This window comes from Hemitrygon akajei, chromosome 30 (assembly GCF_048418815.1).
Source record: "Hemitrygon akajei chromosome 30, sHemAka1.3, whole genome shotgun sequence".
NCBI classification, from domain to species: Eukaryota; Metazoa; Chordata; class Chondrichthyes; order Myliobatiformes; family Dasyatidae; genus Hemitrygon; species Hemitrygon akajei.
In genome coordinates, this window is record NC_133153.1 from 19,960,085 (window position 1) to 19,975,179 (window position 15,095).

Consider the following 15,095-nt stretch of genomic DNA (forward strand, 5'->3'; position numbering starts at 1 on the left):
ATTTGGGAGGTAGGAAGTCTTACTAAATGGCCTTAACTCTGTTCTAAAGAGCAATCCATCATGATTTTAGATTGAGACAATAACTCAAATGCATAAACATAATTTTAAAAGCACACCTGCTGTAACTCTGGTTGACTCGGCTAAAGGATGCTTTCAATAGCCAATTGTCCAACAAAAGATCACTAGACAGCTTTGGGCAGTAAGTGCCAAAGTTGAATAAAGTTTATCTAATAAGCAGCTGAGCCTACAGGCCAAGGAAGTCTTAATTTAACCTTTGCTGGGTTAGTTTAGCAATGTGATAACTTTTCTTCATTCTCTGTTTTGAGTCAAGCAACGTGATTTCTGAAACCATATACCTTCATAACTTGCATAAGACCATGAGACATAGGAGCAAAATTAGGCCATTCAGTCCATCGAATTTGCTCCACCGTTCAATCATGACTGATTTATTTTTGCTCTCAACATCATTCCCCTGCTTTCCCATAAATAATCAAGTACCTATTAAACTCCATTTTAAATATACACAGGTTATATGGCTGTGTAGCAATAAGTTCTACAGAGTCACCATCCTCTGGTTAAAAAAATTCCTCCTCATCTCTATTCTGAAGGGAGGTCCTTCCATTCTGAATCTGTGCACTCTGGTCCTAGACTCTCCCACTAATGGAAACATCTCCTCTAAGTTCACTCTATCTAAACTCCAGCAAGTATAGGCCCAGAGCCATCAAATGCTCCTCATACATTAACTTTTTCATTTCCGGGATAATTCTTCTGGCGCTCCTCTGGACCCTCTCCATTGCCAGCTCATCCTTTCTTAGATACGGGGCCCAAAACTGTTCACAATACTTCAAACATGGTCTGAGCAATGCCTTGTAAAGCATCAGCATTATATTTTTGCTTTTGTATTCTAGTTCTCTTGAAATAAATTCAATATTATATTTGCCTTCCTTGCTACTAACTCAACCTGCAAGTTATCCTTTAGACGATTCTGGACAAGGAATCCCAAGTTCCTTTGCTCTTCTGATTTCTGAATTCACTTCCTATTTAGAAACTAGTCAATGCCTTTATTCCTTCTACCAAAGTGCTTCACTATACACTTCCCAGACTGTATTCCAGATACCAATTCTTTGTCCTTTCTCCTTATCTAACCAAGTCCTTCTGCAATCTCCCTGCTTCCTCAAAACTACCTGTCCCTTCACCTATATCGGTCCCTTCTGTAAAGAGCTCAGAAAATTCTGGTGCAGAGGCACGGGATTGGTGAAAGGCAAACTGAACTTGGCCATGATGCTAACTACCTCTCCACACACTAATGAGAACCATTCTGGCACACCCTCAAGGTATATCTGTGGTCTGTGGATGTTGGAAAGTGTTGTGTGCCCTTTAGCACTAGGTGGAACAGTCTAAACAGAAGACCCCTGTTGAGATTCCCACTGCTGATTAGGCAAATAACTCTCCATATCTAAATCAGATATCTAGACCAACCTACCTGGTACCAAGAACTCACTGCTGGAATGCAAATGAGGGCCAGTAATGAAATGGGTTCAATCTCACATTGGTAGGAGAGAGAACTGAAGGCATATCTTTGACAGGACATGAGCAACACACACAGAGATGGACTTCGTTGTGTGGAAAAATGTAAAAGTCCTGAAGTGTCTATAGGTATAATATATCAGAATGGTTCTACATATGAGTTCAGATGGTGGAGAGATTACGATGTAAACTACAATTTTCCTGAGAGCTGGGAAGGTTAAAGAGTCCTTTGATAGAAGTACTCGAAATGATGAAGAGGTTTGATGGAGCAAATGGAGAAAGCTTGTATCCACTGGCTTAATAAGTAAATGGCACAGGTTTAAGGAAATGGACAAATATCCACAGGAAAACCGAGGGAAAATGTCTGTCTGCAGAAGGTTGTGGTGATCTAGAAGACTTTGTCTGATAAACTGGCAGATACAGATCTGATGGGAATTGGATGCAAACTAACATGAAGAACATTTTGCTTCTCATGCTTTCAAAAGTCAGAATCAGTCCACTTTCAAACTTCAGTGTTTCAATAAAGAATTCTATTGCACTCTTAGAACAAATACACTTACTGCGTGAGTGTGACAACTCCATCTGCAATATCAGCCATTGTGATCTCTTGCAATGGGAAAGGCAATTAATGCCAATTAATGCAAATTTTCTTCCTTTTTTTGTAGATTCAAATCTCCTGGGAATAGGGTTGATCTTTTCTCAAACTCATTTCACTTAGAGATTTGCATACATTAATTTTTTTTTTACTGACTTTGAACTTGCTGCTCTCCACTGTAAAAGGACAATGTTCGAAGTAAATGAAGAACAATTCTCCAACACAAGGTTCAGCATTTGGACTGTGCTAAGTTAATAGTTGGCTGTCAACTTTCTGATCAAATACACTTGGATTTTCGAAAAAAAAGAAAGGTGATATGAAAATCAAATGTTTGAGAATCAATATTTTTCTACAACATAATAACACAATTGTATGATATTTTCAGAATGATTTACACGTTTTTTTTCGACTGCACTTGTTGACAAAACAGCGATTAACAACAATTTTTGTGCTAAAGTTAGAATGGGAGTTTATAAACGAATCTCACTCTGAGTTTTCTTAACCAAAAAATCTGGCATAAACAAGATGAGTAGTTTAAGGTTTAAGCTGTAAATCTAACCTAGATGTTTAGATACAGTATATTGAATAACTAATTGGGCTCAGAAAATTGAGGCCCTGTTTAATTTTGGGATGAGAGAGGAAACCAGAGCAGCAGAGACGCAAATGTAAATGATTTTTAACCCAGCTTCTTAGGTCTGTAGCATAGGGTTTACAGTAAGACTAAAATCCATGGCCATATCATTTCTGAGCATCGCATGATCAAGCTATCCATAAGCCTAAAGACATTGGAGCAGAATTAGGCAAGTTGGCCCCTCTAGTCTGCTCTTCCATCACATCATAACTGATTTATTATCCCTCTCAACCCCGTTCTTCTGCCTTCTATACTTAAACTTCAAAGAACCTATCAACCTCTGCTTTAAATATACCCAGTGTCTTGGCTTCCACAGCTGTTGTGGCAATGAATTCCACAGATTCTTCACCCTCTGTCAGTGTCACTTTCCAACATTTATCATTGATGACGTACTTATCAGTTGGCAAAATGGATTTGCCCTGCTTCTTTTGGCTTTGTGATATGAGGGCTATTTTCCACTTGGCTAGCCAGATCCTACTGATATATTGTGGTGAGAGAAATATCTAGTTCTAGAGATAGGTATTCAGCTTCATCGGGGATATTGCTGTGCCTCATATTTGTTTGATATGCCCCAGTGTACTCAGCCACATGAAGCGAATGAAACGTTTGGATGGTGGAGATACTAGGAAACTCTCATTGCAAGATTAATTGCTTCAAAAACAACAATTTCAAATGTGCTCAGAATTTTCTGAGTTACTGTTTTTGTCTTTCTGTTGAGGAATTGTGTTCTCATCAAGGAGCCTTTACAAATTGCATTAGGAGACAGAATTGTTGAATTTAATGGTAGGGTGTTCTTTGGTGGGATGTCAGATGTACTTGGAAATTCAACTGGGATTAATTAAATTAAATTTAGCAAATGTTTGAACCAGGACTGCCTGAGTGATGAGTGGTAGTAGCATGCTGAAAATCTTGTTATTTTGTTTATATTATTTTCACTGTGTTGCAAACCAGTTTGTAGCAGGTTTCATCTGGTTAAAGCAATTAAACAAAATTCTAATCACAGTTTTTTTTATAAACCATTGCTTGAGTACCCACTGCTGCATAATTCATTTAAAAATCACTTAATTCAGTGAACACAATCCTTGAAATGAATACAAATGTACCCTTCTCATTTAGATCATCATGTAAATATGCAGAAACAACAATTATAGGTGAAACCAAGAATTATGAATGGGTTGGGAGGAATAGAATAGGGAAAGGCCATTTGCCCCTTGTGCCTGTTCTACTGTTTAGCAACATTATGGCTCCACAAAATTAATCCTTGTTCCTTATCACTTGCTAAACCCAAAATTCATGTATCTCCATGAGTTGGCCTTATATTCACACTATTTATGTGCAATTTATTTCCAAGTCTCACTGCCATAGTACAAAGTACATTTATTGTTATTACCAGAACAATTGAGTAAAACATTAAAATTAATGCAAGGCTTTGGGCCTACTCCAGGTTTTTCCATGGATTTGGATCTAAGGACTCAATTTGGTCCAGAATGCTGTTGCTCACTTCTGTCGTTTGCATGATTTATATGTTTTTATTTGTTCTTTCTCTGTGCAATGGGGTGAGTCTTTTTTTAGTAATTGGATTCTTTCAGGTTTCTTGCTTTGTGGCGGCCTTGAAGCAGATAAATCTCAAAGCAAGAAACCTGAAAGAACCCAATTCCTAAAAAAAAGACCACCATGGAATTGTTGTTCAACTGCAATGAATTGCAATAATGCTCCAAGTACTTAAAAAAAAAATCAAAATATACATTCAAAAGTTGTTTGACGGCATCACCACAAACCTAATTTCTCTTGGTACAGTGAAAGATAATATTATGTGCAGTATTAAAGCAGAGAGATTAGGAGACTTGGATTTATCATATAATTTTGAGTTATATGTATTTTTAATTCTGAATAACTTTGATTGAGCAAATTGAGAGGGAAATGTCTCACACTACTATACAGAGGACATACAAATATTCCTATACAATGAAATTTGTATGAAAAAATTGAGGACTGTTAGGACTTTGATTGCCCATCAAAAACAATGCTGAGTTACTTTCACAAACAAAAGAAAGTCTGCAGATGCAAGAAATCCAAGCTACACACACAAAATGCTGAAGGAACTCAGCAGGTCAGGCAACATCTATGGAACAGAGTACAGTTGACGTTTCAAGTCAAGACCCTTCATCTAGATGAAGGGCCCTGTTGAAGGCTTTCGGCCTGAAATGTCTACTGTACTCTTTTCCATAGATCTGCCTAACCTGCTGAGTTCCTCCCGTATTTTGTTGCTGAGTTACTTTGTTCAATATAAATGATTTTGGATATGCATATGAATGGTGTATTTAATGAAGAAACAAGTTGCTCAATTTTAGCCTTTGCATGAATGAACACTGACAAACAATATAGAGGTAGGGACATTAATTTCAGTCCTTAATGCACATCTTCCAAGGAAGAACTGCTGAACAATGAAGGAATGTTCCACCTGAGAGAAGCAGGATTTCCTGACCTTATCCACCACCCGCCAAACCTATGAAGTCCCTTCCCTTTAAATAGGCACATAATACATGTACTCATGTGTAGTGTGATTAATCTTTGGTTTTGAGTATTGTACATGGGTGTTGATTTAAGTATTTTCAATCAGTGCATGCTCAAATTTTATTTACATTTTTCTCCTCAGCAATATCGATAGAGCTGTCTCGTGGTCATTGCTTCTGCATAGTTTTTGTTTAATCTCATAACACTGGTTTCCTAGGTGCATGGACTCTAACAGATATTTCTGAGCTTAATTACATTTTATAGCCACCTGCATTTAATCAAAAATAATCATTCTTAACTACCATTGGTGATACTTTCTAAGTAATTTTCCTCTGTCAAATGTTTTGCAGAGAGTTTTAATCCAATACAAGCTTCTTTTTTAACCAAGAATTGAATTCATGTCAAGTTTCACTATTAGTAATTTGTAGCACATGAATTTTCTTGTGGGAAGAAACTTCCATTGTCCATCAGGCTTTGCTATACATTTAAAAAAGTATATTTGTTTGATGGGTGCCATGTTTAAATTTGATTTTATTGAAGAACTTGTACACTGAAGCCAAGTTTTATGTTGATTTTAGTGTTGCGCGCCATGATATTTGTTGTTTTCAGTTAAAACTAATAGGCTACAGACACAAAATCAGGTGCATTGGTATAACACCATCATTACTTTGAAAAATATCTATACGCTTTCTGTTCTTATGTGAACTGTGGTGTTAACATCCAATTGGAAACTTTTCTGATGTATGTAAAATACCAAATCGTCTATATCATGTAAATTAAGAATTTGTATTTTTTGAGACACGATTGCTTATTTCTTTTCTGCGTTAAAGGTCAAAGTATACCATCCGCTTTTGCTTGACCATGCTACTCGTGACAGTGGAAAACTGTACATTTCATCGATCAAAGTAGTATGCAACATTAAATATATCGACTACAAACAAGAGAAAATCTTCAGATGCTGGAAATCCAAGCAACACAAACAAAATATTGAAGGAACTCGAGTCTTGCTGAAGGGTTTCAGCTCGAAACGTTGAATGTACTCTTTTCCTAGGTGCTGCCTGGCCTGCTGAACTCCTTCAGCATTTTGCCTGTGTTGCTAAATATATCATGTAGGTGGAAGTCAAAAGGCCACCATAACCTAATGATGCTAATTAACAGTCAGAATCAGTTTTAATGTCACTGGTGTATCTCATGAAATTTGTTGTTTTGTGACAGCTGTATATTACAATACATAATAATAAGAAAACTAAAAATTACAATAAGAAATATAGATTAAAATTTAAATTAAATAAGTAGTTCAAAAGAAAGCAAAGAAGCAAAAGATATTTAGTGAGGTTGTGTATATGGGTTCAATAACCATTCAGAAATCTGATGGCGGAAGGGAAGAAGCTGTTCCTAAAATGCTGAGTATGTATCTTCAGGGTCCTGTACCTCCTCTTTGATGATAGTAATGAGAAGAGAGTATGGCTTGGATGATGGGGGTCATTAATGATGGATGCTGCCTTTTTGAGGCATCGACTCTGAAGATGTTGGGGAGGCTGGTGTCCAGGATGGACATGGCTGAGTTTGCAACTTTTGCAGCTTTTTCTGATCCTGTGCAGTAGTGCCACACCCTCCACCCCCTTACCAGATGGCGCAACAATCGGTGAGAATGCTCTTCATGATACCCCTCTAGAAATTTGTGAGAGTCTTTGATGATACCAAGTCTCCCCAAACTACTAAAGAAATATAGCCATTGTCTTGACCTCTTTATAACTGCATTAATATGTTTGGCCCAGGGCTGATCTTCAACGATGTTGACACCCAGGAACTTGAAATTTCTCATTCTTTCCACTGTTGATCCTTCGATGAGGACTAGTGTGTGTTCCATTAATATCCTTTCCTGAATTCCACAATCAATTCCTTGGTCTTAGTGAAGGAAGGATATGTCGCAGATATTAATTAAGAACAGTGAGAGATGGAAGTACAAGGCTGACTTGTCAGCAACTGGAATAAGAATGGAACTGTCCATAGATCAGGTAAGGCCACAACGTAAAATGGTAGTTACACAATCCCTTTTATAAATTTGAATATAGCAAAATAAGGTATTGATCCTTATCTGCTGAACTTTGCCCTACCACCTACACTTCCATTTTAGTCTCTAAAGTGTAATACAGAAACTCACTTACCCGCTATTACACAGCTGTTAGTATGAACTGAGATATCTATTTTTTTGTTCATTACGTGATGTATGACATGGGCGAACATGGTCTTTCCATGACCATGATTGTTCCTGGCAAATTTTTCTGCAGAGCTAGTTTTCCATTGCCACCTTCTTTACAGGATGGGTGACCATAGCCACTATCAATTCTCTTCAGAGATTATCTGCCTGGTGTCAGTTGCCACGTGACCAGGCATTGCTATATGCACCAGCTGCTCAAATGACCAATCAGCACCTGCTCACGTGGCTTCATGTGACGCTGATCGGGGGGGCTAAGCAGGTGTTACACCTTGCCCAAGGGTGACCTGCAGGCTAGAGGACGTAAAGAGTGCCTTACACCTCCTTTTGTAGAGATGTTATCTCCATTTCAATACCCAGCCATTTTCTCTGTAGTAGTACAAATCCCATGGCACTATTTCAAGTAGACTGGAGATTTTGTTTTTTTTTGCTTGGCAGTATTGATCCCTTCATCAACACCTAAAGCTAAATTGTCTGATTATTATTACAATGCTGTCTGATGGAGCTTACTGTATGCAAATAGATTATTGTGCTTCTAACATTATCACAGTGAGTATACCTGAAATATGCATTCATGTTTATAATCAGAGCAAATGTAATTTCAGTTCAACATATTTCTGAAACAAGAGTGGTTTCTTTTCTTTTGCATTCATTAATTACATCTATCTGTTGTATTTGTTTATCCAACTTTTTTATTCAAGTCATTATTGATAGTTCACAGAGTAAAGCACAAAACCCAGGTAATCAGAGCGTTAAGTGGAATTTCATTAAGACGACAAAACATCAAACAAACTCCATATTAAGCCTGGTAACACCTTTACAAAGAAATGTCACTGAAGTTTACAATATGTTAGCTCTGTCGGTTTAGCTCAGTGTTGAGTCTTCAATAACAATAAAATAAGAAAATCCCAAGTGCAGTGTGTCCACAAATTAATACCACAGTGATGACATTTCTGGTTTATCACATGGAGTGTGAAAATTAGGGCTCTTTCAGCCTAAATCTAATTATAACAAACGAAGCACTCAATCAAATCGGCTGTTCAGCAGCACACAAAGCATTGGTAATGTAATTTCAGAAGATCTAGGCCGCGACTGGTACGTCATGTATTAACAATATCTAATGTGGCTCCTGTAGGTAAATGAATATGCTAACAAGGCAAGGTCAATGCTAAATCTAATATCTTTAAGCTGTTTAATTCCAAATAGTCCTTAATAAATCAATTGACCAGGAGAGTTGATGCTTCTATCAATTATTCAGCAGACAGAATAAATATTTCAGATGATTTGATGGGCTGGCTTGCCCAGGTCTCATAGAAAGCTTTGCATTTCATTATTGCCTCACTTAAAGTTTTATACACTGGGAGATGCAGGTGATTTCATGGATAGAGGATTCCCTGCTGGTTGCATTCTTTAGAAGCAGCTATGCTGCCAGATTTTAGCATAAAAAGAAGAAATCAAAGATATTTTTGGACTTAAGTACAGACTAGCAAACCACAGGAACCAATACAACTAATGTCCAGTGGAGGTAATAATGTATAGTTTGCACATTACTTCTTGTGATCTTCCCAGGTTATAGTTCGCCCCATTAACCTATATGTGTTAACAAATATATTTCCTCTCATCAATAAAATAACCAGCTTAGCCGTTCAAAACAACCCAAGGAGCTTTTAAAATCTTCGACACGCACAATAAAATCCTTTGCATCATCTGATTTATGATATACTACAAGTACATCTAACAAAATTTATAAAGAGCAGGAATTGAGATGCAAGTAGCTGATTACTGATATGATTCACAGTTTTGTTATTCTTTCCTTTAGTCACCTGTGGAGTATACTTATACTGCTTTGCAATACGAATATTATCCAATGCAAATTGATATAAAATAAAGTGATCATCCTTAAGAGGTATATTCATGATCAAAGGAGAAATGCCATTTTTAAAATCCCCTATTTAAAATCCGTATTTAAAATTTGCCAGGGAATCTAATGAGAAATTATCTTTAGAAAACTCTATACGAAATCCTAAACCCTGATTCTGAGGTTCTTATATATACACAAAGTAACTTCTTCCATTGATATCCAGATAGATTTGATTCCCACATTTCATTTCATAAAATTTACAGCCAGTTCCTTGAGTTTTTATTCACTTTCACAGGCTTCTATCCAAAATATGCCTCACAATTCTGGGTTCAATCTGAACCTCCCTGTTACCAAATTGGTTTGCCTGAGGTGCTCCAATTCATTCTCGCAAATCAAAAGTGTGCCAAAGAATGGGAAATAATCAGCTACTGTCAATGGCCCCTGATGCAGGTGCTTGGATGTGGGGCAGATGTTGAGAATGAGTGCCAAAACCTGGAGACTGGAGGATGGGAACTGGAAGCCTGTCCTGGAATTGGAGGACTGTCAGTGTGTGTATGGGTAGTAGGTGGGAGGGAGGAAAGGGACTTGCTTCGCGGGTACTATATTCATGTTTCGTTGCTTTTGTATTGTTGCATGTTGTGTTTGGTTTTATTGTGCTGCCAAGCATTTTGTGGGCATGTTATTATGGTACCAGAATGCGCACCAAAACTTGTGGGCTGCCCCTGGCACATCCCTAGCTGTGTTGTTCGTTAACACCAAAGACACATTTCACAATATGTTTCAAGGTACATATGATAAATAAATCTGAATCTGAAGTAGCTTACAGGAAAAGCAGTAAGAGTATGATGTTGCCCCAAGAGTTGACATAGACATTATGGGCTGAAATGGACTCCTTCTGTGTTATATGAAATAAGAATCTAACAATGGCAAATCTCTTTTCTCAAATAGTGATGGACTTGCTTCATTTTTACAGCTTTTTTAGTATCTTGAATATGTCCTTTTTTATTCCATCTGAGAATATACACATGGCAAGATAAGAATTTGCCAACAGGAAAACCAATTTGAGGCATTTTTCAGGACCACTACAATCCAACAGTTGAAGCTGCTCCCCAATACTGCTGGCTTTCAGCACTTTGATCCAGTGGCTACAAACAAACACCATATAGTGTTTCTCCCATCCACTTGCTGCCTATAACTTTTAATTAACAAAAGTGAGGTGTTTTCCGGTGCATGGCTTCTCAAATAAATTTGCATATTTCAAAATATGAATCAGAATTAAAATAGTATATTAAGACCATATTTCCTGATTTCAAAAAAATATATTTTATTAACATTTAAATTAATTATATTTCATTTCCTTGTTAAATGCTTTTGTAATCCCTAAAATGATGTAGTAAGTGTGAGTCAAGATTTATTGCTTTCAGAGATTCTCAAATAATTGTACTGCATCTCCCAGTGCGATTTGAAATGATAGTCAAAGTATGTGAAAAAGAAGATTCAATTCCATCAAATTTTAAATCATAACTTCAATAAAAAGATCAGGGAAAGAAGTTTATCAAGGATTATAACCTTGTGCTTAATGAATTTCTATTAATTGTCATTGCAAAATATAACATGTTCATTATTACCTTAAGTATTTCTTTGGTTAATATTACATCAAAGCATAAGGCAACTTATTATGAGACACACAGACTCATATAATGCATTAAATCTCAGTGTATGTACATTAACCCTCTGATCTTCATCTAGCTTAAGGTATATGTTTCCATCATGAATGACGGCAGAATTTTTGGCTACCTTGATTTATTCCATATTCTCTCTCAGTAGCCCTGCCATTTTCTGTCATCCTCTTTAAACCCTTTTGAAAATCTTATGTTTTGACCAGATCTAATGGCTTATGTATTATAACACCAATGTAGGCCATTTTGCCTGTGGTGTCTACATCAGTTTCCAGTGAACCAGCCCCATCTCTCTTCCTCACTTTCATACAGTACTGCAGCTTATTTTCTCTCACATGTCCTTCAACTTCTTGTTGGCTCCTTTGCCACTTCTGCAGTCATAGGGAGAATGTACAATATCCTGATAGACAGTTCTCGGGGGGTAAGAATGAAACTCAGCTCCCTGGAGTTATGAGACCATGGCTCCTCTGTGCTGCCCACACTTTTTCCTTTGTCTAGATAACTTCTTAGACATATTCAATGACAGTCCTTTTTTGGTAAGGATTCCACCATTTCACCACCTCTAAATGAATGCAATTAAAAGCCTTTTCTTTAAACTTGATCTTATTTTAATTTCTTTCATAGCTATTAATTGGACCCCTTTTCTTGGTCTTTTTATCTTTCTTGGTGTTGCTCTTTTCCTTTTCTTTTCTCCTTCTTTTTCCTCATTTATATTTTTCTTTTCTATGTTCCCCTTCCTACAATCCACTTTTTCTTTGTTCTTGAACAAGGAATTAAAATCTAAAATACTTAGGATGAGCAAGTTAAAAAAAATCTTGTGTGTCATCCATGAAATGAATTTGCATTCTTTATTGCAGCTTGTGACTACTTTACACATGGCAATAGCCAATGCAAAAGAAATCGATTTTACTGTGCTGCTTTTTTTCCTGGCTGTCTCTCAGTGGAACCATTCCCACAAAAAGAAAGCTGAGCTCCAGATATAACTTGGGTCACCCTGCTTGGTACTTCATGACTAACATTTCATGGAGAACAGTGCAGTGAGATTCCAATTAATGGACTTTATGCTTGGCTGCAAGTGTCTGTCATGCTACTTCGGTACTTTCCAAATTTGGTGCAATTATCAGCAGTGTTGCCTGTGGAAAAGGATGATATATTTGAATATCTTTTTAAAATTTTGTGAGTGATTAAAGTTATAATCGGTTACTGGTTAAATAATTGTTTTATTAGAGATTATATATGAGACATATGAAACATTACTTTCTACTTGATTATGATGTACTGCTTAAGGCTCCTGTAATTATTTAATTAAATAACTAAGGTCACTAGGGGTGTTCCTATACCATAAAATCCAGCTAACAGTATAATACATCAGTAATGTTCATCAGTTTTAAGTATTGGGAGATGTTTTTTTAAATTATTCTCATTATTATTGGTATCTAAAATATGTAGGATATATTTCACTTAATAAATAGTAGTAAGTATGCTAACATTATGAATATGAATAGATTATCCCTCTTAATCTATGTAAGCATTTCTTTGCTATATGCCACAATGTGTAAATTGCTTCCTTTTCTTTTTAAGTCTGAAAAGAGCACAATTTTAGTTCTTGTCTATGGGAATTATTTTCCTGGACTGAACAACTGGAAACCTAGTGTCTGGATAACTCTCATATGAATGGGGCAATGATGATTCTGCGAAGTTAATTTGTGAAAAAAAAAATCACATATGAGCACTTGCATTTATATGGTATCTTATCACTTCAAAGCATCTCAGAATGTTTTATGATGTAAATTACTTTTGAAATGTAGTGATTGTTGCTAAATAGTCAAAGAATAAAGGCAAAAGCAAGATATTTAAATGATACTTCTGCAGCAAAGAAATAAACGTTACAGGTCTTTAGCTAGAAGCATGCTACTAATGGATTTTGTTGCTCTATTCTATAATTTGCAAGAAGCAATTTTCTGGTATTTCTGGTGCATCAGTACAAGAAAAGTAGCATTTTGATTTTCTATTCTGTGACCTTCATTTAAAGTCTTACATTTAACTACATCAGAAAAATTGAGCTAACCTTTTGGGAAATGAATTTCTTTTGATGCTGCCAAACTACTTCAGAGGGAAAGAAATATCTAAATATTAGTAAGATGAGGACCCAAAGCCACACAGTTCATCAATTACAGCATTTTCACTTTCCATTAATCTTTCAAGCTGGTCAGAAAAGCAAAATAAAAGTCTAGCTGCCCTGAGTAGTTATTTCTTTTATGTTCCTAAATGTGGAATATTAGTTCAGCTGAATCTGGAGCTACAGATGTAAGTCGCAATAGCGATCTGGATATGATTTTGAGGGAACTGTTCTCATCAAACTAAGTGCATTAAGGCAAAATCTTTCCTTCTGTTAACCTTTGAGAGAAATAAGGTGGTCCTAGTTACTCTTCTGACACAGACAGCACCATCAAAAATAGACCAGACATTCATCAAGTGGTCTGTCATCTGAACTTGAAGCGTCTCCACCTGAGGTACGTAATACTATGAGGGGTATAGATAGGGCAAGTGCAAGCAGGCTTTTCCCACCAGCGTTGGTTGGGACTACAACTAGAGGTCATCTACAACTAGAGGTTAGCTCAAAAGGTAAAGGGGAAAGGTGAAAAGTTTAAGAGGAACACGAGGGGAAACGTTTTTGCGCTGAGGATTGTGAGAGAGTGGAACGAGCTGCCGGCGCAAGTGGTGCATGTGAACTCGATTTCAACATTGAAGAGTAGCTTGGGTAGCTACATGAACGGTAGGGGTATGGAAGGTTATGATGCAGGTCGATGGGAGTGGCAGTTTAATTGGATTAGCATGGATTTGATGGGCTGAAGGGCCTGCTACTGTGCTGTACCTTTCTATGATTCTATTTACCTACAACAATGTAATTATATCGCAAGAGAAAAAAAAGTTATAAGGTGTTCATAAAAAATCCTCATAAGGATTAAAAAGTACTTCAGAGTAGTTTTTATTTTTTTCTCTCTGTCCACTATTTTAATGGTGATACTTGCAGAGGTTAAGCATTCATTCCCTGTTTCTGGAGGCTGTGTTTATAATGCTACTTACATTCTGCTATAGATATCTTTGAAAGCTGGTGATGATCACTCGAACAGCATCATTCCTCTTTGTGCTATTGCACATCTGTACTTTCACTTCCTTATGAATGTGACTTTTTTTCCTGACAATCTTCCATATTCTGCTATTTGCCCAAAACAAACTGTTTATATTTCACACAGTCAGATTGCTAACACAGCCTTATATGCAGTAACTTAATCACTGCTAGTATCACAACATCACGCCAGCAGCTCCTGCTGCTTTCATCAATACCACAGCACTACTTAACAAGTATCATAACTTTGCTCTCAGTTTAAACATTTATGCACTCATCAAAGTGATATGAAGGTGCCCAATGAAACAATCATCTTTTCTGCACTTGGAACCATCAAACTTTGCCTGATGGAATTTAACTGGATTAAATCAGCAATAGTGTGCCTTCTAACTTCCTTCCTTACCACTAACAATACCACCAGTACCATCTTTATTTTTCACTGTGAAGCAACAAATAGCATGGTCCATCTAGCCATGGCATATTTTAATTGAACTAACTATGATGTCTTGCATCTCCATCATGTCGTTAACGTGAAATTGTCTATAGCCCCTTCCAGAAACTCAGTGGAGGACATATATTGATATTTGAGATGAGATTTGAAAAGAAACATGACAAAGATTGAGAGGAACATATCATGATACCTCATGTCTGAAGTAACCTTCAGTTGCAGCTGAGCTGAACTGGCAGAAAAGTCAACTGAGGTGGACATAGGTTTTCAGAGGGAGAGAGCAATTAGTTCAATCTGGGATGAAGCAGAGTACGAAGATTCATATATAATCCCTGACCACGAAGGAAGAATTATTTATTAACAGGGATGCAAGATTAGGGACAGTCCTTGTAAAAATTAGTAAAATCTGCAATTATTTCATCTTTGTAAAAATCCTAAACTGCTTAGTTAGAGGTTGGATGGTAGGGTGGAGATACATCTCTACCAAAGGAG